The 24,497-nt window shown below is 48.4% G+C and overlaps 1 protein-coding gene and 1 long non-coding RNA gene across 4 annotated transcripts in view; one reads left to right on the top strand and one right to left on the bottom strand.

Annotated features, from left to right (window-relative positions):
* Positions 1–12,096: 12,096 nt before the first annotated feature.
* Positions 12,097–19,355, bottom strand: LOC140632699 (uncharacterized). 2 transcript variants are annotated; one of them, XR_012030345.1, is made up of 5 exons: positions 19,277–19,355; positions 16,353–16,497; positions 16,149–16,265; positions 12,936–15,319; positions 12,097–12,597 (listed from the first exon to the last, which is right to left on the bottom strand). It is a non-coding gene; the product is annotated as an uncharacterized lncRNA (long non-coding RNA). The 2 variants fall into 2 exon arrangements; XR_012030344.1 differs by having other exon boundaries at positions 12,936–16,265.
* The window catches only part of PDZD2 (PDZ domain containing 2), a 358,704-nt gene continuing 352,778 nt past the window's right edge, over positions 18,572–24,497 (top strand). For both annotated transcript variants that reach the window (XM_072824997.1, XM_072824996.1), the window contains exon 1: positions 18,572–18,660. The gene's annotated coding sequence lies outside the window, so the exon portion shown is untranslated. The remainder of the gene's footprint in view (positions 18,661–24,497) is intronic.

Below are 24,497 nucleotides of genomic sequence, written 5' to 3'. Positions count from 1 at the left end.
TACAAAGCACCTTGCAGCTGTTTGACTGAAGACCCGGACACCTTGCCGGGGCATCACAGAGAGAGCTGGCCCAGCGCCGCCCCCCGCCCCCTGGAGGTGGGCAGGAATCGGGGTTTAGCTACTAACACTCCCCCGGGAGGCCGACTTTTCGCCAGCTCGAGAGGTCTCAATCCCTGCACACACGGCGGGAAAGAGAATTGTTTTCCTATTGAACCAGATGAGAGTAATTTTGACTTGTCCAATCACTGCCCAAGTACTGCCAGCCACGTGGAAGATGAAGGACATTCATTACGTTTTCACTCATTCAGAAATTCGGCTTTGTTTAGTTGGTCCCGAGGGTCTTATTGCTCAGATGAGATGAGAGAGCGAGGCCTCTCCAGGAAGTCACTTGATTGCAGCTGGCTGCCTGTGTGTGTGTATATGCGTGTGTGAGTGTGTGTGTGACAGAGACTGAGAGTTAGAGCCCACCCACCCTGTCCTACGGGAGAGCCCGAACTAGGGGCTCCGGGAAGGGGTGAAGCGCCCACTCACACCCACGTCTGCCAACCTAGCCCAGCAAAGGATGTGGAGGTCAGGGAAGGAGCTCCGGCCAGTGGGCAGAGTTGGCTCCCCCTACTCTGTCACAGGAGGCTCCTCTTTTTAACTCCCATCCCTGCCCAGCTACCCGGCCCTGGAGCCATAAGCGCCGTGGAGCCCTAGCCACCCTGGAGCCCTAACCACCCTGCACCCCTAAACACCCTGGAGTCCTAAGCGCCATGGAGCCCCAGCTGCCCTGGAGCCCTAACCACCCTGGACCCCTAAGCGCCCTGGAGCCCTAAGCGCCCTAGACCCTAGCCGACCTGGAGCCCTACGCGCCAACCTCCCTGGAGCCTTAGCCACCCTGGAGCCCTAAGTGCTGTGGTGCCCTAACCCCCCTGGAGCCCTAAGCACCATGGAGCCGTAAGCACTGTGGAGTCCTAGCCGCCCTGGAGCCCTATCCGCCCTGGACCCCTAAGCGCCACGGAGCCCTAGCTGCCCTGGAGCCCTAACTGCCTTGACCCCTAAGCGCCCTGGAGCCCTAGCCCCCTGGAGCCCTAAGCGCAGTGGAGCCCTAACCGCCGAGCCCTCATGATAAAGCCGACTCCGGCTGCACCACTAACCCAGCCTCGCCCTGTGGAAGGAAATTACCCCGGAAGAAAAGCTGAAACACGGGCCACGTTCCAAATTGCCGGTGGTTTGACAACCTTCCTCTGGCATCAAGGTGGTGCCCGCCCCGCCCTTCTGCAGCATGGAACATTCCTTCAAAAAATCATTTTAGTTAGGGGGGCACTACCGCTTGCATCTTCAGACTGCAGCCATTAGCAATTAGCACGGGCCTCCAGTGATTGATTTGAGCTTTTCCACACAGGTGACTCAATTCCTCCTTTTCCGTGGGTGCTTTTAATCCCCAACAGGGCTCTCGGGTGGCGCCAATGGGACATAGAGAGCCCTTGGAAGGCCTGTTATAGGAAATGGACGAGCAGAGGAAGAAATTGGGCTTTTTTCTCTTTTTTTCCAGTTTCCCACTGTGCTTATCTTAGTTTCTGGGTCAGTAGTTTTCTTTAGGGAGCCTTAATTTTTAATTAATAGAAAAGCATGAGCCTCAGCCAAGGCCCTTAGTGCACGCATGGCCACGTGGGACTATCTCACGAAAGCCAGCGTCAGCGAGTGTTGTGGAGCAGAGAGCCACAAAAACAGCCAACCCCAGGGCCTCGGGGAAGGCTGGCCCCTGCCGCCCTGGGCCCAGCGGGAGGTGGCCCCGACCTCGGCCCTGCACCACCCCAGCTCAGCAGCTGTTCCTGGCACCCGAGGGCCTCAGCCCCGGCGACTTCCACCCGTTCACTCTTTCTCTAGAAGCTCTCTCGGGGCTCAGGGGCAAGGAAATGCCAAGGGGATTGTTTGCGGGAAGGAAGGGCGAACCGTGACCGGGTGGTGCCCCGCACCTTGGTCCTGGGGGCAGCTGCCGTGGGCGAGATTCCCAGGGCACGGAGCGCTGTGCCCGGACAGACGGACAGACGGACAGACGCAGGGCTGCCCAAGCTGCGGGGCTCGGCTTTGGGCATCTCGCAGGAAAAGCACGCAGTCCCTCTGGTCCCCATGAGGGGTGTGAGTGTCTCTGTTTCCGGCAGCGAGCACCGAGAGTGTCCCGGCTCAGCACCTTGTGTTTGAGGCTATTGATAGCCCAGCAATTGGGTGCCAGGAGGAGATGGCATCCTGGCTGAGGCGCCAGTGACAGGCGCCTTGTTCTGAGCTTGGAAGGTCTGTGGGGCTCTTTGTGTTTAGAGCACCTCTGAGGAGTTGCCCACGCCTAGCAGAATCCTCAGAGGATGGGGGGGGGGGGGGGCGGAGATACTCTGTGCTGTGGCTTTGGTTATCAAATCATCTGACCTGGCCCACATCTCATCTTACTCTGACCTTCCAGCACACCCCACCCCTCCCCAGCACTCTCCTCCCCTCCCTGCTCAGAGCTGCCCTCCCTTCCCCTCTCTCCCAGGGGCTGCCCTCACTTCCCCTCCCTGCTCAGAGCTGCCCTCACCTCCCCTCTCTCCCAGGGGCTGCCCTCCCCTCCCCTCCCAGCTCAGAGCTGCCCTCATTTCCTCTCTGCTCAGTGGCAATCTAGCCTCTCCTGCTTTCTGAGCTCTGTTCTCCTCCTATCCATATGCTGTTCTGACTCCCGGAGTTCTCACACTGGAAGAAGACTGAATGCATATGTTTCTCTGGCCCTGTTTGCTCTCCTCTATCCCCACTGGAACTGATCCTTACGAAAGCAACACAGTTGCCCCTCCGTTCTACTCTGATGGCTCTCCAGGCACTAGCAACCGCTGCTGCGTTCAGGCAAGAGCATAGGATAGTGGCTCTGGCTTGCTGTGCTTACCTGACACTGTTGCCCAGGGGGGTAGGAGAGCATCTTGGCCAAATACATACAATGGACGATGCCTATGACTTTGTGAGCCCTTGGCCCAGGAATGGCGAAAGTCAGGATACTCTGTCTTCCAGTAAACTGAGAGTACTGGGATGGGGTGAGCCACGAGAGAGCTCACATTGGCATTGAGTGGGTATGTGTGATGACAGCAGGCCAGATCCTTCTTCTGTTTGGCAGATTGAGGGGCCTAATCATGCACATAGAGGGATGGGGGACTTTTCCCAAGTAACTGGAGATCACAGTGACCAAGGAGCCCGGATTGATGAAACTGGGAAGTCAGTGTAGAGAAGAAATGCCAAGAGAGCCAGGGATTGGTTGACAAGAAGGCCGTTGTGGCAGGCAGTGGATGGTAAAATGGAGAAAGGAATGTGCTGTGCGTTGGGTCTTCCAGGAAGCAGACTCTGAGTTGGGGATTTGTGCATGGCTAGTTGATAAGGGAGTGATGCGGGATTAACATCCTTGGAAGGAAGAGAAGAAAGTAGAATTGGGCAGAGGGTGGAGTTGGTCTCTGAGGCAGTCTTTTTTTTTTTTAAGATTTTATTTACTCATGAGAGACACAGAGAGAGAGGAAGAGACATAGGCAGAGGGAGAAGCAGGCTCCCTGTGGGGATCCTGGTGCAGGACTCTATCCCAAGCCCCTGGGATCATGTCCTGAGCCAAAGGCAGATGCTCAACCACTGAGCCACCCAGGGGCCCCTGTGATGCAGTCTTCACAGAGGTCTTGGCCAAGCCCATGGGGAAATCAGAAGCTGAAATAGGTCTTCAGAGTTGCCCTGAATTGGGCAAGGAGCCTGGATCTTTATTTTGCCTTAAGAAGAAGGCGTGCCTTGCTCTTTTTAGCTAAGGCAATTCCCAAAGAGGGCTCACAGCTGAGCAGTAGCCCTGAGGGGGATTGTAGGAAACAATGCACTGAAGTTTCCACTCTACTGTGCAATATGAGGAATCACAGGCAGGATGCCAAGAAAAAGGGAATCTCTAGAAGGTCTGTGAAGAATTAACAAAAGCTACAGGTATTGTGGTGGCTAGACCAAGGAAGGGTCTGTCATCACTCCTACCCCACCCCATTCCCACCCATCCCTTCTTCGCTTTGCTAACTTCACAGGAGAACTGTGGTTAGGATGAGAGAGGCCCTACCAGGATTTTAGCCCACCGAAGGCCAATAGGAAGTGACCAGATCTTTTTGCAACTTTCAGGAAAAAGAAGAGATTGGACCAAAAGTTTTTGACTCTGCAATATGTTGATCAGGAAGCCAGTCCCTACCGGCCAGGTTTCTGACTTTGGCTTGGGCCCAGTGTGGCATCTCTCCAACTGTTAGCACAATAGGTTACTAGAAGACTGGCCAATTTTCAATTGTCTTGAGGGTCATTTTGGGATAAGATGAATCTGAATGAGCCCATGTGTCAGCACATATGCCTAGAGAAGACAGTCATGCCCTGTTTCATTCTTGAAGACTGAGAGCTTTTCTCCAAAACAACCTCAGGTGTGATTGGGGCCAGAGAGGAACGGATAACTTACCATATTGCATTTTAATAATGACCCCAGTGATATCATCTAAGTTTCAGTCATGTGGGAGTATTTGTGTGTGTGTGTGAGTGTGTGTGTGTGTGTGTGTGTGTGTGTAAAGCAATGCTTGCTCCAGATATTAGAGGCCCATTAGAGATTGTTTTCTCACTTGGCTTCTCCAAGTTTCTTCCACTCATTCTGCACTTGCATCCTCTTACCTTTCACTGTAATTTATTAGTCTTCTGTCCATATCATTTGCTACTGATAGTTTTAAATGTAGGAAGCTCCTTTCTGATGATATATATCTCCTTTCTTCAGTCTTCCAAGCCTCTTTTAGTCTCATTTTAAATATCACAGCTCATCATTTTGAACACTGCAAGCAGTTTGAATGATTTCATTGGCTCTGGCTTAGTTTTTGTGTCAAGATTTAGTGGGTTTATTTAAAAATAAGTGTCATCTTTAAAAGGTTTGATGGGTCTTGGAGATTAAAAAATGGATATTTCACATATGTCACACGGACATGGCTGATGAAGTTCATGTGCTCATTCATGTCCATCCTCTTCTTTGTCTTCTATTGATTTATGGAGTTGCCCATCCTCAATAAATTCATAAGGAGTGATAGAAAATAGGACATTACGGGGTGCCTTGTCCTCACAGAGGTCATGAAACTTGTTTTGGCTAACTTGGAGGAAATTTGGTCAGGTAATGAATGGAAACAGAGAGAGCTCACCTCTTTGAACAATGCAGAGCACATATTGCTTATGGGATGAGCCTCCAGCATGCACTGGAGGGGCAGATTACTTGGGTTTGAGTCCTGGATCTCCTATTAAATGATGGGAAGTGCACATAATACAAGGGTAATGGAAGCTGGAAGAGATCAAAGTCAAGTCATTTAAGATGAATTAAAAATTTAAGTGAGGCTTTTTTAATCTAAAAAAATGGAGCTACAAATTATGGAAATAAAATGTTATCTATGTTCAATCGAACATAGATTATAATTGCAACTATGTGTTCATTTTTAGAATGAACACAGATAAATTTCATGGGGCTATTTTGGCATAATTTTTAAACTAAAATGATATGTGGCATAATAAAACAGCTTTCATTTAATGTATGATTTTATGGTAGAAATTTTTTTGGCAAACAAACTAGAAATCTCCATTCATTTTTCCAAGGATCTTTCATAATTCCTTGACATTTAAGTCATTGTTTTTTGAAACCCACATCCTGTTACCATCCTTGTTGATTTTTGTTCTCCAAATGTTAACTGTTTTATCTAGTTTGTATGCATTTTTAAGCAATATTTCAATACTTTCATCAGCTTCATAGGCTCTTGAATCTTTTGAAATAATTTCAAAGTTATTTGTAATCAATTTGCATTTTTATTTAACAATGCAATTTAACAATTTAACAATGCAATGTCCTTTTATTTTTCATTTTGAAATAGTTTTAGACTCATGGAAAAAAATGCAGGAGTACAGAGTTCCTGTATACACTATAGCCAGATTCCCCCTAATGTTAACAACTTAAATAACTAGGATAAACAATCAAAACCAGGAAACGAACACTGGCACATGATTTTTAACTGAAGTATACACCTTATTCAAACTGCACCAGTTTTTCGACTGATGTCCTTTTTCTGCATCAGGATCTGATCCAGGACCCCCATTGTATTGTTATTTTACCTCCTCAGTTCCCTCAATCTGTGAGGGTTTCCTTGTCTTTTATGAGCTTGACATTTTGGAAAAGTATTGACCAGTTATTTTAAATACTATTTCTCAATTTGGGACACTTCTGATGCTTTTTCACAATTATATTGAGGTCATAGATTTTTGGTAAGATCTGAAAAGTGATGTATCCTTTGTGCATCTTATCTGGGGGTACATTATATTGATATGTCCTATTAGTGATGATGTTAATTCTGCTCACTTTGTGATGTTTGCAGGGTCTCTCCACTACAAAGTTATGTTTCTCCCTTTGAAATTAGTAAATTTCTTGAGGGATATTTTCAGAGTATGCAAATATCCTATTTTTTCCTCAAATTCTCATTCTCTAATTTTAGCATTCATAGATGGAACCTGCATACGACAATGGTGGTGGTGTTTGACACATGGTGATTTCCTATTCCCCTCATTCCTTCTACATTTATTAATTGGAATTTGGATTCTGAAGACTTAGTACAAAAAAACAGAATGTAAAATATCTCATTAAAGCTTTTATATGGATTACATGTTGAAATGCCAATTTTAAAATACATTGGGTTAAACAAAATACATTATTAAAACTAGCTTCCCTTGTTTCTTTTTTATTTCTTATAATGTGTCTACTAGAAAACTCAAAATGACATGCATGGCCACATTGGTGGCTCATATTACATTTCTATGGGACAGTGCTGCTCTAGGGACTCAGATAATGAACTTTTGTGCTACCTCCTAGAATGATTGGGAGAATAAATGAGAATGTTATATAAAGTGTTTGGCATAGTGCCTAGCAAATGGTGAGTATTCAGTCAAAATTATCTACTTATTACTGAGTTACGAAAGGACAATCACTCTTAGGAACTATGAGCTTCTCAGGGGAACTGAAATGTTTTCATTAAAAACATCAGTCAAGGGACACCTGTGTGGCTCAGTGGTTGAGCATCTGCCTTTGGCTCAGGTCGTGATCCCAGGGTCCTGGATCAAGTCCTGCATCAGAATCCCTGTGGGGAGCCTGCTTCTCCCTCTGCCTGTGTCTCTGCCTCTCTCTGTGTTTGTCTCTCATGAATAAATAAATAAAATCTTTAAACAAACAAACAAGGACTATCAGTCAATCAGACTTCCTCAAGAGGAGGAGAACCTGATAGAGACACCGAGCTTCTCCTCTGGCTCAGAGGACTGTGTTTTGAGAAAACCAGAGCTTATGTATGGAAAACTGGGCTGGTTGCTGACTTCCAACAGGAAATCTAAGAAGACAGGAGAAGAGGGAAGAACACACGAATTCAACCACTGAGAAGTGCAAAATATGTGTTGCCTTGTGGGATTTTTTTTGTGAGTGATGGATAGAGGCTCACACTGGGCCTTTGGTGATCAGTGATAGATGGTCTGCTTAAAAGGTATCTCATCTTCCTGGATCAATCTAGCAGGTAAGGCCACCTGGTGCTCCCCCTTCTTCTCGGGGCATAACTGATGAGCTTGCCAGGCTGAGTCATGTACCAGAATGTGCTTTTCCAATTAATAGCATCCCAGGTACATTCTCTTCCTGATGGCAGGTAAGACACAAGCCAAATTCCTTTGATCTAATGATTGGCACTGGTAGCAAAGCTTCTTTAGGATCTGTTGTTTCACCCTAGAAGTTATTTGGGCTCCAAGCAAAAAAAGGACAAAAAAAATCATGGAATGTCAACACTCCAGATGTATCTGAAGATACATAAATAATTATGGAAACAACTTAACTCAACAACCTTATATAAGTAGTCTTACTAGGCTCTGTTCAAAGTGCTTTCCTTATAGTCCCTCTTTTAACCTTCGTGTCAACCCTGTGAGGTAGCTACTACCATTATTCCTGTTTACAGATAAGAAAACAGAAGCAGGGATCCCTGGGTGGCGCAGCGGTTTAGTGCCTACCTTTGGCCCAGGGCGTGATCCTGGAGACCCGGGATCGAATCCCACATCGGGCTCCCGGTGCAAGGAGCTTGCTTCTTCCTCTGCCTCTCTCTCTCTCTCTCTCTCTCTCTCTCTGTGTGTGTGACTATCATAAATAAATAAAAATTAAAAAAAAAAAAAAAAAAGAAAACAGAAGCAGAGAGAGGTTAGATTAAGTCACTGCCCTGAGATCACATAGCTAGTTAGTGACAGAAGGGATTCAAACCCAGGTATTCTGGCTCTAGAGTCTATGCTTTTAACTATGACTCATACTGCCTCTCTATGGGAGCTGCCTTTTGCCCACCCCCCAAAAGAGAAAAATCAATAGTAGTCTTGTTTTTGAGGCTTTAAAATTAAAGCCCATGGAGACTTTTGCTCACCTTAATGGGTAATTGGTTCTCCTTTCTACCAATTTTCCAGAGAAGGAAACTCCATTTTCCAGGGGGAGGAAATTGGGAGGGTTGAATGAAGGGTTGTCTGTGATCTGCTCAAAGCCTTGGGCACTTTCTTTTAAGAAGAGGATAGAGAATCTTCTATACTGGCTGTTCCCTTAGCTCTAAAGAGTGAATATCATTCAGCTGGGTAGATATATCTCTCTCTAGTCCTTTGGCTTTCTGGGTTTGTGTGCTATCACTTGCTAAAGATACGACAATGTGCTCTTTGCTTGGGTTTGCAGCTAGGAGACCTGTGTGTGTTTTCCCACCTCCCCCAGGAATGCAGCCAGAAAAAGTAATGGCATCCAAGAGCCATCTGGGAATGTGTCCCAGACCTGCTCCAAACTGGGGCACAGAGCCAGCTGCACACCCACCAGCTTCAGAGTTCACCTGGATTAGACTCGCTGCAGAGAGGTTTGCCACCAAGAATGATTTATCTGGGATCCTGGCTGTACGGATTCCGGCAGGTGACTCTCTGGGAGGGGAGTAGCCAAGCTATTGATCTGAATTTGATGTGTAAGGTCCAGAGTTGAGGTGTAGCTTTGACGCTGCCATCACCGAGCTTTGGCATTGTGAGTACATCTCTTACTTTGATTGCTTCCAGATGCCTGTGTCTACCTGGGAAATGGGGATAATGGCACCTAAGCTCATATCAGCCAAGCATGCAGACTGTCTGAGAGGTAGCTGAGAGATCTAGAGAAGCACACAAGCACCTCTTGATGTGATTTCATTATATTTATTTAGGCAATGGAATTCTATGAGTCAGGGTCCTATCAGAATACAGCACACTCATACAGGAATAACTGGGGAGATTTTAATTGACAAAGGTGTGGACAAGTTAAGGAAAACAAAAAGGATAATGAAGCATGCCAAGGCTAGCAACTTCAGGGAGCTGTAATTACTGTAGGCCGGAAGGAGTCCCTACAGAGTAAGGGCCTGCCTGGTAAGAGTGATGGATCAGAGCCGTCCCTGATAAGAGCTGGGAACTCAGGTAGAGGAGCAGAGTCACTGTTAACCCACGGCCCCAATGAGGAGCCAGAGAGATCAATGCCTTCTTGTTATCCTGCCACTGATCTCCCATTGGTGGTGCCCTAACCAGAAGGCAAGAAACAAGGAGGAGCACAATAGGAGGCCAGCTTCCTGAGGCACAGAACAGAATAAATGGTGGGAAGTAGATCTGGAGGGCAAGCAGGGACTATCTAGCCTAGGAAGCACATGTTAGTATGACTTTCGGCTTCCACCATTAGATACATTGGTTTTTTGAGGCCTCACACTATGCAAAGTTAAATATGCTTGTTATAAGCAGCCAAACAGAAGAAATCAATTGAAGAACAATTCATGCTACATGTCACAGGAATAAAATGCTTTTTAGCTACCCTTTTTTTTTGTTAGATCAAGAAGTCCAGGAGCAATTCAGAGTACAAGCATAATAATACTACATTGCCAGTACAGGGCAATTAACTAAATGGTCTGTGTATATTACCTCCCAGTGTCATGAGCACCTTATTATGCTTTTGCTATTCATCCATCTATTCAACAAATATTTTCTGAGTACTTATCTTGTGCCAGGCACTATGTCAAGAACTAAATATTACATTTCTGAACCAGATAGACAAAGATTATCATAATACCCGCAGTCTATATTTTCAAAAAAAAAAAAAAAGCACACATTAAAAAAAGTAATCTCACAAAGATTGAAGAGCAATCGAGACAAATGCTGTAAAAGAAAAAGACATAGTACCATGAAACAGGGCACCTAACCCGGGAGAAAGAAAAGGCTTCCTGGAGGAAAGTGAGATCTAAAGAGAGTCCTGAAGAATAAGTAGGAATTGGATGAGGGGCAAATTGAGGAATAAAAAGAGCTTCCAGGGCAGAGGAAACAAAAATTTCCAGATTCTGGAGAACAAAAGAGCATGGTGCACGGATCTGAAAAGCAGTTAGCACTGCTGGGTGGGGCGAGCAAGAGGCAGAGTGGTACAAGGTGAGAGTGACAGGTAGATAGGGGCCGATCACATGGGGCCAAGCAAACCAGGCTAGAGACACTGCATTTTATCCCAAGCATGATGTTCATGCCCTGAAGAATTATGCATGGTGATATGAAGGAAGGAGGAGGAAGGTGGGTGTTGATTTGGGGAAGATCTATTAATCTGGAGATGGGAAGTTAAAGGAGCTCCTACCTCATATCTTTTATTTTATCTGAGAATTAGAAAGCAAGGTCATCATCGGATAAAAAGACAAGGATAAGACAGGAGGAGTCAGCAATTTGAACATGGTAAAGAAAGTTTGAAATACTTATTGCATAAATGGGAGAGTGGGTTGACGAGGGAAATGGTAGCTGGACACTGTTTAGAGCTGGTTGTGATAGGCAACCAGGAATTCGCCATCTACCCAGGCATGGTTTTGGGTTTTTGTTTTGTTTTGTTTTGTTTCTTCCCATCAGTGCTTCAACGTCGGGCATTGGTGCAGGGAAGGGCCGATTTCGTCCTGGAATGGAGTTTTCAGGTAGGTGCAATCGAGGCACAAGATTAGATAAGAGTGATGGAGATGATAGGCCATAGACCCAAAGCATGGGGGTCCTCACACCATTCCCAACTCTGAGTTGTAAGGTAATGCTTGTAACCAAATAAACACTCTGCTTGAGAGAGCTGCAGGAGAAACTGTCTTCACTGGAGGGTGAGAGTCTGGAGGAAGAAGTGTTTAGGGAAGAGAGTGAGGAAATGGGGATACTTGTTGGGATGACAGGTGAGAGTGCGAGTTGGAGGAAACTGCATTGGAGTGGACGTGGGATATCATGGATCTGAGAGCATGGCAAGAGGCGGATCACCAAAAAAGGCTCATAGTAGGGATGGATGAATGCAAAGGTGAAAAAGGCACATTTACATGTTTAATGGGTCTTAGAGGCTGCTGAGCATTCAAGTTTACCATAATTCGACTGAGGGATTAAAAACTAGGAAGTGGACATGGTGGTGCCAGGCCTGCCTCCACTGATGGTCTGTGAAGTGTTGACAGTTGTGCTTGGCAGCATGTGTGTGGTCATCCATGAGATGGGAGGCAGGGCAGCGAGTGTAGCATTGCATCATGGGGCAGAGTGTGTGGGCCCAGCTGGCGTCAGGTCACCCCCACGGACATTGGCAAGACCTAGACAGCTCTTCAACAGTGGTGCTGTTGAACACTATTGCTGCACTTCCCCCTGCTGAATCAGCGTCCAACCCGCTCAAGTGTTTTCTGCATTCTGTGTGTTTGTCAGAGAACCAGGGCCAGGGCTAGGGCAAGGCAAGAGAGGTGCTTGGGGCCCAAAATTAAGGCGGTCCTCACTGTTGGGATTAGGCGCAGCCCAGAGAATGAGTGAGCACTTCCATATATTTTGTATCCTAGGCACCTCTCTTATCTTACCCGGGTTGGGATCAGCAGAAAATTCTAATGTGAAATGCTATCTATGGGACCATTCCCTTTAATTTCAGAAAGAGATTTACAATGAGCAATTCTAGAAAAAAAAAAAGAGTTCAGTTTTGGAGTAGATGGAGTCTTTGTTAGGAAAATATATGCATGCCAAAGAAGCAAATTTTGGAAAATTCTGCTCTATGACACTCTCTGTATTACTGCATTTTCTGTGAACTTTTTTGATCTCTAAAAACACTTTCTTACAAATTCATGCTGGAGATACAATATTGATAAGCCCCATGACATTCTGACTGATGGTACATGTCTCAAAAGACTTTAATAAGAAAAACATCATTCTTTAAGGAGCATTTGGAATTTATCATAAGGAATTAATTTATTGGTCTGCTGCCTTCTTTGGAGAATATTTCCTCTACTCTGGCACGAGGCAGAGATATGTGTGCACACTTCAATGGCAAGGGAACCATGGACGCCCTCAGTCCTTGAAGTCAGGCTCTCTATCCTCAGTGTCCTGAGATACGTCATCTTGATTGTGAAAACCAGGCATTAAATAGGCATAATTAGCATTTCTAAAATGATGGGCAGATTTCCAAAGTAGGGCAAGTTGGTTCCTAAGGAATCTCCTTTGGGCTCCAGAATTCTGAGCTCTCATCGTGTGTTGTTTTGTTTCTTCTCTCTTTCCAGGTGGTCTGATTGTCTAAGTTACAAAAACAAATTATTTAAAAGCAATTTAGGTTATTTGCTTTGTTGATAAGTGCACAGTAAAGCAGAAAAGATGATTCGCTGCTCCCTGGATTCATGAAAAAATATTTAACAAATAGAGAAAATGAGCATTTAAATATTTGTTAATAGTTTTCTATTAACCAGAAATGAGAAGGACCCTGTGACTTAAATAAAGGCCAACCATTTCAGGGCCAAGGGCATGATCCCTGGGGCTCTTTTCAAGAGCAGACTTAGAGGAACCCACCCCTTGGGCAATTAGAAGGAGGTCGCTATTAGCATATGCTAAAACCAACAAAATTAAGCTGTTCTTACATATTTTCCAATGGGCAATGGCTGGCTTTTTCAAGTCCACTGTATCCTTTCTTCAAAGGTTCTGCTTCCTGTGGATTTCATCGACCAGTACATCACTCCTGAACACCGCAGAGATCCAAAATGCATTTCTTATGTTTGGCCCACTAATTCATACATCATGCAAATAAGTTGTTAATGATGATTTATCGACTGCCTTATCTACTGCCCTTGGTGATTCTTGCTGTACACTGAGATGAAATGTAAATCATCTTAGTCATGTATTTTCTGTGACAACCTGAAATTGCCATTCAAAGAGCTGTTACTCTCACCTTCTCTCATTTGAGGAGACCTTTACCTTTTTTTCAAAGTATTTTTGCATCTATGATTTCACTGGGGACTCGAGATTCTAATGAGATCTGTAGAGCCTGGTATTGTTATCCTCATTTGAGAGAAGCTTGCCTGAGGTAACCCCACACTTCACTGAGTTACCGGGATTGGCCGCAGAACACAGCCCTGGTCTGTGGCTTTTGCAGGCTGGGTATCATTATTACCCGGCTTTTATTTCCGTGTCCATTTTAGCTGTCCCAGTAAAGGCGGGTGCTGAGGTTGGTAAAAGAGATAATAAGGAGGGGACATAAAATTAGGAAAAGGGAACAACAGCAATAAGAACAACAGCCACAAAGCAGAAGAGAGAGACTAGTAATATGTTTATTTTTATAATTGCTTTTTTGGAGATTATTAAATGAAGATATCTGGAAGTGGAAGTATCTGATGAAGGTGTAAAAATAGCATATGATTGACTTAGAATGATGCCTTTTCATAAGTAAGTAGAGCAGAACTGAACAAGGAGAATAATCAGCAGGGGAGATAGGAGTTCGGAATGAGAATCTGTTGTGCACAAAATGACGAGCTAGAAAATATCTTACCTAAATAGTCTACCAATTTAGATGCACGATGATTTGACTGAATTGGAAGAGCCAATGGGGGAGGACGCGAGCTTCCCAACTTCTGGAAGGAAAATGTTTACGACCGAACCAATAGGATTGAAGCCCCAAGCCCCAAGAAGATCCCTATGTCCTGTCTCTTGTGTAAATTAAAAATAAAGATACTGGCCAACTAGCAAGCAAAATCCATGCATCTGTAGAACGAAAATAGCTTCTCTTTCGATATGCTGATTGCACAGTACTGGTTATGTTAATCAAAGCTGAACCTCTCTCTCTCCCGTAGCCTGGTTTTACCGGTGCCCTGAGTACACAGGGTAATTCAGCACTGGACAGAATTATTGAATCATCTATATAAATTGTAAAAATAATAAGCAATATCTGGTCTGTACTTGCTAGTATATAATTCATTTCTTCCTGCCAAAAATTTTATTAAAAAAAATTACCCTGGCAACCATGCTTACATAGTATAAATGGAAGTCTGAGTCAAAGATAAAATAATGGATGATTTAGCCATCTAAATAAATAGAAGGAGAGATAGTATATTCAGTAGGGGGCAGCCCCCTACGAGAAAACCATAAATTCTGCATGTGCCATAATACTGTGCCACACTGTAAACCACAAAACACACATTTGCATAAGTTCCAGTGTCATGCTCGTGGACACAGTGAAACTCATCTTTTTCAGTATACACAGGATGAAAAGTACTGAAATCTTTCCCCTAAACAAGTATTTTAAAACAGCGTACATCAACTGCGGGTCCATTTTGTGTATTGGCTAATACAACATGTGTCTGAGGATGGAATAAATATTACAAAATTTTCATCAAGGTTTAAACTAAATTCTATCAGCACTGTGACCACGCACTAGAGTATGATTTAACTTGGGCCCCCTCCCATTTTTAAAGTCACTCTATTTCAGTATTTCTTCAAATCTGTTTTGTGGGCCACCCAAGTCACAATCATAGGGTGCTGGTTAGAAATGCAGCATCCAGAGCTGCCCTACAGACTCAGCATCTGATGATCTCAGGGGCTGACGCCAGGGCATCTGAATTTTCAAATCTCCTGGTGAACTTCAAACACATTCCAAATTAGGATCCAGTGAATTAATGTTTTAGTGTCATTGTTCCTCACTTGTTCTTTCTAAACCTTTCCTTGGTCAGGGGATGGCTCATTCCCATGTGAGTTCCTGAATGGAAGAGTTAGTGGCCAGGAATTTCCAGAGGAAGAAAAAGGAGGCTAACTAGCTAGGTAAACGGGAAGCTAGAATTTGTTTTGGAGATCAAACGAACCCACAGAGGCTTGGAGGAGGAAGGGAATTGAGCCAGTTGTTGCCAAAGGCTCCCTCTCCTCCCAACACACTTAGAAGAGCACCTGAAAAGATGGGAAGCAACCTTCACGATTTCACTGGAGTTGGTGATGAAACTTCCAATTCAGGTACAGTTGCCTGGTGGGGTAGTCTCTTCTTCATAGAGGGAGAAAGCTCAGAGGTAAACCAAATGCCACTGCAGCCCATGGGAATCTCTGGGGACTCCCCTCAAGTAGGCTGCATTCTTTTACCTATCATTGGTAGATTATGGCCCAGAACAATACATTTTTTTCTCAGTTCATTATTTTGATCTTCTCTTGTCCCTACCTACAAGCCTTAGATTTTCTAAATCCAACCTCCTCGCCAAATCATATATATTATGAGCAATAAATTAAAATGGCCACTTGGATAGAAGTACTAATCTGTGACTAAATATTTAACAAGGGGGCAGGAAAAATTTACATTTTGATCTTCAAACACTGGAAAACGAGTGCCCTCAGTTGTGAGCTTTCCAAATTGGCAAGACAGCAAGGGCAAAAGAAAATTTCCATGCATTTGATTGACCCCTTGAGAGGTGAGCTATTAATAGCAGCAAGAACTTGCCAAAAACTATCTGGAAAATATCGGATGAAAAGTGATTGAAACTAGAAGTATCTTAAGCTGGTCAGCAGAGCCATGTCTGAAGGAGAAAGATGAGAACATATTACATATACGTAAGTATCTTTTGTATGTAATATTTACGCCTGCATATAGAACACATATCACATCTGTATCTGTATATTTAATGATTCATTTGAATCCAGCAAATATTTATTGAGTAGCTACTAGGGGTTGTGCACTATGCCATGCTAGGTTTGGGGAACACAAATAATAAGATCTAGGTTCTCTTTGCTCCAGGATCTCCCAAACTGGAAGCATGTGGTGAGGGAACATTATGATTCCTGTGATTTACTACAACCCGACAAGGGTTATATTAGCAACTTACAGAAAGATTAATCCAGGAGAAGAAACCTGGTGCTGGTGCCAGTGATTGGAGAAGCCTTCCCAGAAGAGGTGATGTTTGGGATTTCAGCCGACACAGGAGTGTGAGGATTGTGTCATTCTGGCAGAGGAACAATTTGCAGGTTAGGAGTACCCGGCTGGAATGAAGGAGTTGGGGGTGGATTGGGTAAGGAGTAGCAGTGCTCACAGTCTGAGTGATAGGTTCCTGTATATATTCATTTATTCAGCACGCTTTCGACGGATGCTGATGGAGGTTGGTGCTGGGTACAGAGGCTGCGGAGACAGGCTTCGCCTTTTCATGGTTGATGTGATGATAGGAAGAGAGTGATGGACTGTTGTGAAACAAACAGAAACCCCAGCCCTGTGTGATTCTAGAAGGATTTTCTGTGGTGTCCCAATGATACCTTTCTGGGTAACGGTTGCCATTTCATTGAGCACCTCGGAAGTGCTGTGCTGAGTAGCTGTGTCACTGCCAATCCTCACAATCCTGAGTGGTAGGTATTTCCTCTGTTTACAGATAGGAAGAGAGAAGCTCTGGGTGCCTGAGATTGCACAGCTTATCCTATAGGAAGCTCGGATTTGTGCAGACATTGATCTCAGTGGCCTGGTAATTATAAAAGCTGAAGAACAGCTATTCAAGTACTTCCCCACCCCAACCCCTGCCGAAAATACCATCTCGAAATGCCTTGGGACTCCGCCGCCCTCTGATGCTATGGGACAGCTCTGCACGATCTGTGCAGGTGATTTATGTCTGTCTGGTCTTCCCAGAGACCAGAGCTTATTGCCTTGCTGGGCAAAGCTGCAGGGGATCCCTGCCCCACCCCATCCCCATCCCATCCCCACCCCCCCCCCCAAAGCAAAGATTTCCAATTACTGCGCTGCAGAAAATGTCAAAAGCATTATTCAACTATTCATTATCCCAGGTTTTGTAATTTTTCATATGTTTTTAACTCTTATCTGCTAGCCCTTGAAAAAGACCAGCTTTTTCCTCTTAAGAGAGCTTAATTTGCAGAGAGGCGCAGTCTCCCTATTATGTTCTTATCATCCTCTCCCCGTGGTAGGCAGAATGACAAGGATGACAAAAAAAAAAAAAAGAACCAAAAATATTTGAAGGGCTTCCTGAAAATCCACGGGAATGAAGGATCCAAAAAAGCCGGAGGCTTCTGTTCCTCGACTGACCTGGAATAAGGCCAAGGGCGATGGGCAGCGGGTCCCCGGGGGGGGGGGGGGGGGGGGGGGAGGAGGGGGGCTCTTGGCTGCCCGTCCCGGGCCCCGAAGCAGCACCCCAGGGCCGCAGGACGTTGCCTTTGGGGTCTCTCAGGAGCTTAACTAGGGGATCAAGCAGCATGGGGGGTGTGCCGTGGGGTTCCCCGGAAATTCTCGTATTGCCGTACCGTGCAATCAGCCTGGGCCTCGGGAGGCGGAGGCCGAAGCCTGCGGGGTGTGGGTGCTCGGCGCCCCGGCCCCGCCCCCGGCCCGGCGGGTCCCGGTGCGGGGCGCCCACGGCTCCCTCGCGGCTCTGCAGCGGCCACTCGGCGCTCGGCTCCGCGTTCCCACCTAGAGGGCGCCCCGCGCCCACCCCCAGCATCCCCCCAGCATCCCCAGCTTCCCCCAGCATCCCCCCAGCTTCCCCCAGCATCCCCCCAGCATCCCCCCCAGCATCTCCCCAGCATCCCCCAGCTTCCCCCCAGCTTCCCCCCAGCATCCCCCAGCATCTCCCCAGCATCGCCCCAGCATCCCCCAGCTTCCCCCCAGCTTCCCCCCAGCATCTCCCCAGCATCCCCCAGCTTCCCCCCAGCATCCCCCCAGCATCTCCCCAGCATCCCCCCAGCTTCCGCCCAGCATCCCCCCAGCATCTCCCCAGCATCCCCCAGCTTCCCCCCAGCATCCCCCCCGGCTTCCCCCCAGCATCCCCCCAGCATCCCCCCAGCATCTCCCCAGCATCCCCCCAGCATCCCCCCAGCTTCCCCCCAGCATCCCCCCAGCATCCCCCAGCATCCCCCCAGCATCCCGGAGACGGCGCCCGGGGCTCCCCCAGGGGCGCCCGGCTCGGGGGAATCCCCGCCCACCGGCCGCCCGTGCGGGGGGATCCCCGCCCCCCGGGCCTGTCACTCGGCGCGGGGAGTTCCCGCCCCTCGCGGCCCCCGGAGGGAGGGGGGGAGGGGAGGGGAGGGGAGGGGAGGGGGAGGGCGGAGGGAATCCCCGCCCATCCCCGGGCTCCGCGGATCCCCGTTGCCGCCGCGCAGCTGGGCGAGCCGGCCGAGGAGCGGGCTGCGGCCGCGGGGACCCGCCGAGCCCGGGGCGCCCGGGACTGCGCCTCCCGCGGCGGCGGGAAGCGGCGGCGGCTCGGGGCGGCGGCGGCGGCGGCGGCGGGAGCGGGAGCGGGAGCGGGAGCGGCGGGAGCGGCGGGAGCGGCGGCGGCGCGGGGACCCGCCGGGCGGCGCCGGGGGCCGGACGCGCGAGGAGCAGCGGGAGCTCGGCGGAGCCGCGCGCAGGTGAAGCGACCGTCCCGCCGCGACCCGGGGCGCGGGGCTCGGGGGGGCGGGGGGCGACCCGCGGCCCCGGGGACCGAGCGAGCCCGGGAAAGTTTGGCGACGATTCCCGGGGCGAGGCGGCGGGCCGGGCGGCGACCCCGGGTGGGGCGGCTCCAAGTCCCCGGCCGCCCCCCCCCCCCCGCCGGGCACGGGGCCAGCGGCGCCCCGCGGTGCCCACCTGAGCCGCCGCCGGGCCCCCTCCGCGGCCCCAGGGACCCGGGGCGCCGTGAGCGCCCGCCTCGGCCGCCGGCTCCCTGCCCGGGGGACACGCGGGGAAGGAGGACGGAGCAGGCGCGCAGAAGGCAAGGACGTCTGTGGGGCAGGGTCGGCATCTCCCGGGGAGACCCGGAGCGTCCTCGGGAGGGAACCCCGCGTCCCCCCGGGAGTCGAGCGCCTCCCCACAGCTGGCCCGGTTCCTTGCGGTCGCCCTCCTCCCTCCCTCCCTCTCCCCCCCCCCCAGGTGCGCGGTGGGTGCTGCAGGGCTTGGGGCTGCTGGGCTTGAGTCCGGGCAGGGTCCAGGGTCCCCGGCTGGAGTTTGCCAGAAGCCCGTCCCCAGAGGCCTGCTCGGCGCAGAGACCTTGATAAGAGACGCCGGAGTGTGCAGGGGACACGGCGGCGGGCTCGAGGGCATTCCCTGGAGGTGGAGGCCGGGGGGGGGGGGGGGGGTGCATCTGTGCCCTGCAGCTGGCCCAGCAGGGTTGGGGTGCTTTGGCTGGCCGCGTTCCCTTGACAAAGCACCATGAAGCTGCCCGAGGGGGTCCCTGAGGGGCTGCAGAAAGTGATCCGTGGACCTGCTGCTGGAGAGAGCTGCCCTGGGCCCTCAGCGCTGCGGGCCCTTCCCGGGCCAGCCTGCTCCGGACTCGGGCCGGCTCCTCCCCACCGTGGCTTCGGGGTGCGGGTCAAGTAGGTCTAGGCCGGCAGGTGTGGCGTGGGAGGGTTGCTTGCGGGGGCGCGTGGAATGCCTCAGAACACACCCCTGACAGTAGGTGGTTGTTCTAGCTTCATCAGTTCCTTCTTCCATTAGACACGGGCTAAGGACTGCTGCTCCGCTAATAACCACATAGTGGTGTGAGAGCTGCAGGGGGGTGGGCAGACGGAGTGGAGGGGTGCGGGAATGTGCCGGGAGGGGAGGAATCAGAACCATGCAAAGTATATAAATGCACCTTCCCTTGACATAGTTCATATGCTCCGGGAGAAATATTGAATTATGCTTTAAATCTTCGTCATTAGGATTGATTTTGCATGCACTTAAGGCAGTTTACTATTTAAGGGAACTTATGATAATCGCTCTATTCATTTCAACCATTTTATTTTTGGAGTACCTGTGGTTTGCTGTGCGTAGGCCCTCCGAGGTTCCTGGGGATGCGCGGAGGCTCCCTCCTTGCTGTCAGAGTTTCAGTGTGTCAGAAGTGAGATAAGTGTATTGACAGCTCCGACCCAAACCAGTGCGCGTGTGGCATGGAACAGGTGCCCTGTGTTTGGGTGAAGGGATGATCTAAAGGATAAAGTACCTGAGGAGTGGTCCACATCGAGCACTTTAGAAGTACAGAGGAGAAAGAAGTCACTTTTGACTGAGGAGCTCTGAAGGGCTCTGTGGGGAACCGAGGTAGGTGGAGAAGGAATGGGCTGAGGGGTTGATCCTGAGTGTGGATGTGGCCTGGGGGTATGCCGTATGCCGGGAGAAGAGGCTGGCCTGAGGTCTTAGAGGAATTTAGGTCTGCAGCTGATAGGGAAATATTTGGGATTTTTAAGCAAAGGATTGTCGCTTTGTGCTTTAGGGAGATGAGTCTGATCTGTGGGAGAGATGGGAGGTGACTTGTCCAGTGAGAAGGTTAGAGTAATAAGTCGGGCACAGGAGGTAATGGAGGCCTGGCAGCAGCTGTGGGAAGAAAAGTTCATTAGGCATGACCTTGAAGCATGGGCGCTACTTGCATTTGGAGTGAAGAAGCAGCAAAGATCACCTGAAGGTTAGGAGTGTGAATGCACAGGTGACCGAAATGGAGACTCAGGCTTTTAACATTGAGCAAACCAGCAACCTGGAGACATCCTTCCAGATCTCTCCTCTCTCTTCCCACACTACTCAGTGTCCCAAGCCTAGCAGTCACCTGTCCTTGTGAAACCTGTCAGTGTGTCCCAGGATGCAGAATAAATTCCAAATCCTATGTGCTTCTTCAGGCTTCTTCCTGCTGTCTGTCAAACTCTCTGCCTCTACAAGGCTGATTTGCTGGGGGGTGGTAGTGGGAGGAGTGAGGTCGTAGAATATCCTTTCTTCCCTGCTCTTCCTGATGAACCACTTCTTCTTTTTTTTTTTTTTTTTTTTTTTTTTTATGAACCACTTCTTACTCTTCAAGATCCAGCTCGAGGGCCGCCTCCTCTGTGATCCTCTGTCTCTCTCTCCCAAGTTGAGCAGTCTTACCTTTGGACTTTGCTCTAAGGAGCCGTCTGGCACACTCATCACGCTGCCCTGGGCCTGTTTCTTTAGGACCATATCTTATTCATGTGCAGATAAAGCCTCCACCAGCCACCCGCAGCTTCCTCAGGGAGAGAGGCATAGGCAACACTCCAGGACTCCCTCTCCTCACCACCAGCTAATTGTACTTGGTGTTACCCTCACCCTCACTTGGAAGCTCCAGGCCCATAGGCTGGACAAGATAACACAGAGCTGCAGATACTCCTTTGGCCTAGATCATGTGGGCCTATGTAACTTAGACTATGGTGTGTGTGTGTGTGTGTGTGTGTAGGGGGTAGAGATGCCTCTGTTGGAATGTGGCCTCAGGGCCTTCTTACTGCCCCAAACACAAGAGAAAGCATCCCAAGGAAGATGAACCCACAAAAGGTCAGGCCCAAACTCAAAGAGAGGCTGAATCTCTAACAGGACAGACTTGGAGACTTGTCAGTTTTTAACCTCTGTCTTGTGCCTTCAAAAGGGTCTCCATAATGCCATGTAGGATGCAGTAGGCAAGCCCCTGAGGGAGGTAGGCAGACAGGTAGAGGCAGGAGTGTCTGGGAAGGGCCAGCCTTGACAAAGGCTGAGAACAGTGTCTGGAAAGGATGGTTCAAGGGACGAAGGAGAGAGGGATTGCCAAGACAATTGAAGTTGGAGGATAGACACTGGATCTAGAACTGTGCCAGTTAAAAATAATCTGGGGAGTATTTTGAGGAGGTGGTAGTGTTGTGGGAAGGCTTATTCAGGAATGTCCCCCAAATCCCCTGCCCAGGCATGTTTGGTAAACACATGAGCAGTGGGAGAGAACGAAGACAAGATTAGGGATGTTTGGGAGGGAGGAAGCCAGAGGTGAACAGAAGAAGCAGGTGCAGGGAAAGAAAAAAGCTGGCATCTCCCCTCCTGGGAAGGTAGGAGGGAAGCAGGGGTTGGGAGAGGCGCCGGAGAGGGAGCCTGCAGTGCAGTAGAGGGAAGTGATGTCTTGGTCAAACAGGAGAGGTGCCCGCTGCTGGGGCCTGGGGCCTGGGGCAAGTGGAAGTGCTGCTGGCAGCCGGGCCAGTGAACCTGGTGCCTGGCACCAGCCGAGGCAGCGCCGAGAGGGAAAGGAAGATTTCTGGGATTGGGGTCAGAGGCTTTGGCTGGAGTCCTAGCAGTGCAGAAAACTTCTCACTGGCCAGATCATTAGAAATATTGAAGCCCCGGTTTCCTCTTGTGCAAGATTGGTAAAATAGCTGCTTCCCAGGGTTGTTCTCGGGGGGGAATGAGAAAAGATACTGAGGTATGTATGCAGGTTCCTCAAAGACAGCGTCTGCTACAGGTTAGTAAGTGGGTCCTTCTGATAGTGTGTTGAGAAGTGAATGAGCCTATTGTCAAAGTCCGTGACAGCCCCGCGAGTGTACAAAGCAGGACTTTTTAGTGGCCCCCGTCGAAGCTTGCTTTCAGCTTTGGATGAAAAGCTCTGGACTCCTGGGAGCAGCCTCTCACCTCCCTGCTCCCACTTTCCCACTTTAAGGAATCTTTCAGGATGTCTGCCTTTTTATCTGTTGGCTTGTTTGGTGGATACATGAGTAGTTCACATCATTCTTTGCCAGGGCTCAAAGCAGGGAGATCCTGCAGTCTCTCCCCTCCTCTGTGCTTTGGAAAGGGGGATGCATTCAGACTTGCTAATTCCCACATTGGAGGAACCAAAGGCTCGGAAAAGTGGAGAATTTGCCTCATTCTAGCACGACAGGAACTAGAATCACATCTACAGTTGGCCAGGTGTGCAGAACTGTTGCCTTCAGTGACAATAGGGCCAGATGCCGGTGGGTGAAGAGGAATTGAAAATCTGTGTACCCCCTCGTTTTTCTTATTTGTTTGTTTATTTATTTATTTTTCCCCCTCAGTTTTCTTAATGAATCAATGATTATGCTTAGAAAGATTAAACAAATATTCTCCCCTGTTAGTGAAGAGCAGAGGAAAAGGAGCACTTAATTTGATTTACTGCACCCTCAATAGATGTGTGCAAAATTAAATGATATTGGGCGAAAATGTGTACAGTGTTTCTTTAAGGGAATCAAAGTATAAAAAATATTTTCTCAAATTGTTAGTTGGTTCATTGATTTTACGTGGATGGTCCATATATCGATTACGTTGTTCTTGGGGCCTAAGCATAGGTCACATACACAATGATAGATCCTTGGATGGCATTTAAAATTTTTAAATTCCTTGTCTTATTATACTATCCATATGCTAGAAATGGGGAAAAAGATGGAATTGAGAGAGAATTCCTTTGCAGTTCTGGGCAGAGGCCGGACTGGAAGGCACGTAGGTCATCGGACTTAGGCTCAAATTGCCTGTGACCTAAAGAGTTCTGTGTTCTATTTACAAATGTGTTCAAGAAAACACTGGGAGCATTTACGGTTTGAAAAGTCAATCATTGAAGAGGCCCTTTGTGGTCCGATAAGGCGGCTGGGCCTAGAGATGGCTTGTTAGGGCACTAAGTGTGCGGAGAAGACCCATTTGTCTTTGAGGCCTCTCCAGCTCCGGGAAGAGGTGTGCCCCGGCTGTGGCCTCTCTCCGATGCCAATGGAGTCCTCTCCACCCCACAGTTTCTTTCTTTTTTTTTTTTTTTTTTTTTAAGATTTTATCTATTTATTCATGAGAGACACACACACAGAGAGAGAGAGAGAGAGAGTCAGAGACACAGGCAGAGGGAGAAGCAGGCTCCATGCAGGGAGCCTGACGTGGGACCCGATCCCCGGTCTCCAGGATCACAACCTGGACTGAAGGTAGCGCTAAACCGCTGAGCCACCTGGGCTGCCCCACCCCACATTTTCAATGGGGCCGGGAAACAATCCTCGTTCTCAGAGCGCCTGGCTCCTTGATGTGCGTGTTACCTATGTGAACAGTGAACACGTTAAATGAACAGTGACTACACTATTAACTTGCAGAAAATCAGAAACTTTAAGAATTAGCTCTCTTTCTGAAGCAGTCCAATGAAAGCAGATAGCATTGAACATCTGGCTGATTAAGTTATTCTTGGATTATTTGTTTTTAGGGTTTAAAGTGTTTCTCTGGCTCGTAAAGCACTATAGGACACATGAAGAGGTTTTGGAGAAGCAAGGCTTGGGGAACTGAATTTTTATAGCAAAGAAAACTAGTTTTGCACACACTGTTGTCACCAGCTTTCAGCGAGATAATAGCAAGGGAATGGAGAAGCAGCCTGAAATGTGTAGCTATTCACACAAGGATGAAAAAAAAAATCACAAACTCCTAAGGATTTGCAAGTTCTTGAGAGAGTACTACCCAATTCTTTGCCTCTAGGTTGAAGTAAATTTAGTTTATTTTAGGGAAGATCTACGGGGTTTTAACA

This window comes from Canis lupus, chromosome 4, assembly GCF_048164855.1.
Source record: "Canis lupus baileyi chromosome 4, mCanLup2.hap1, whole genome shotgun sequence".
Lineage (NCBI taxonomy): Eukaryota > Metazoa > Chordata > Mammalia > Carnivora > Canidae > Canis > Canis lupus.
Note: the sequence above shows the minus strand (reverse complement) of the source record. Positions and strands in the feature narration are given on the sequence as shown.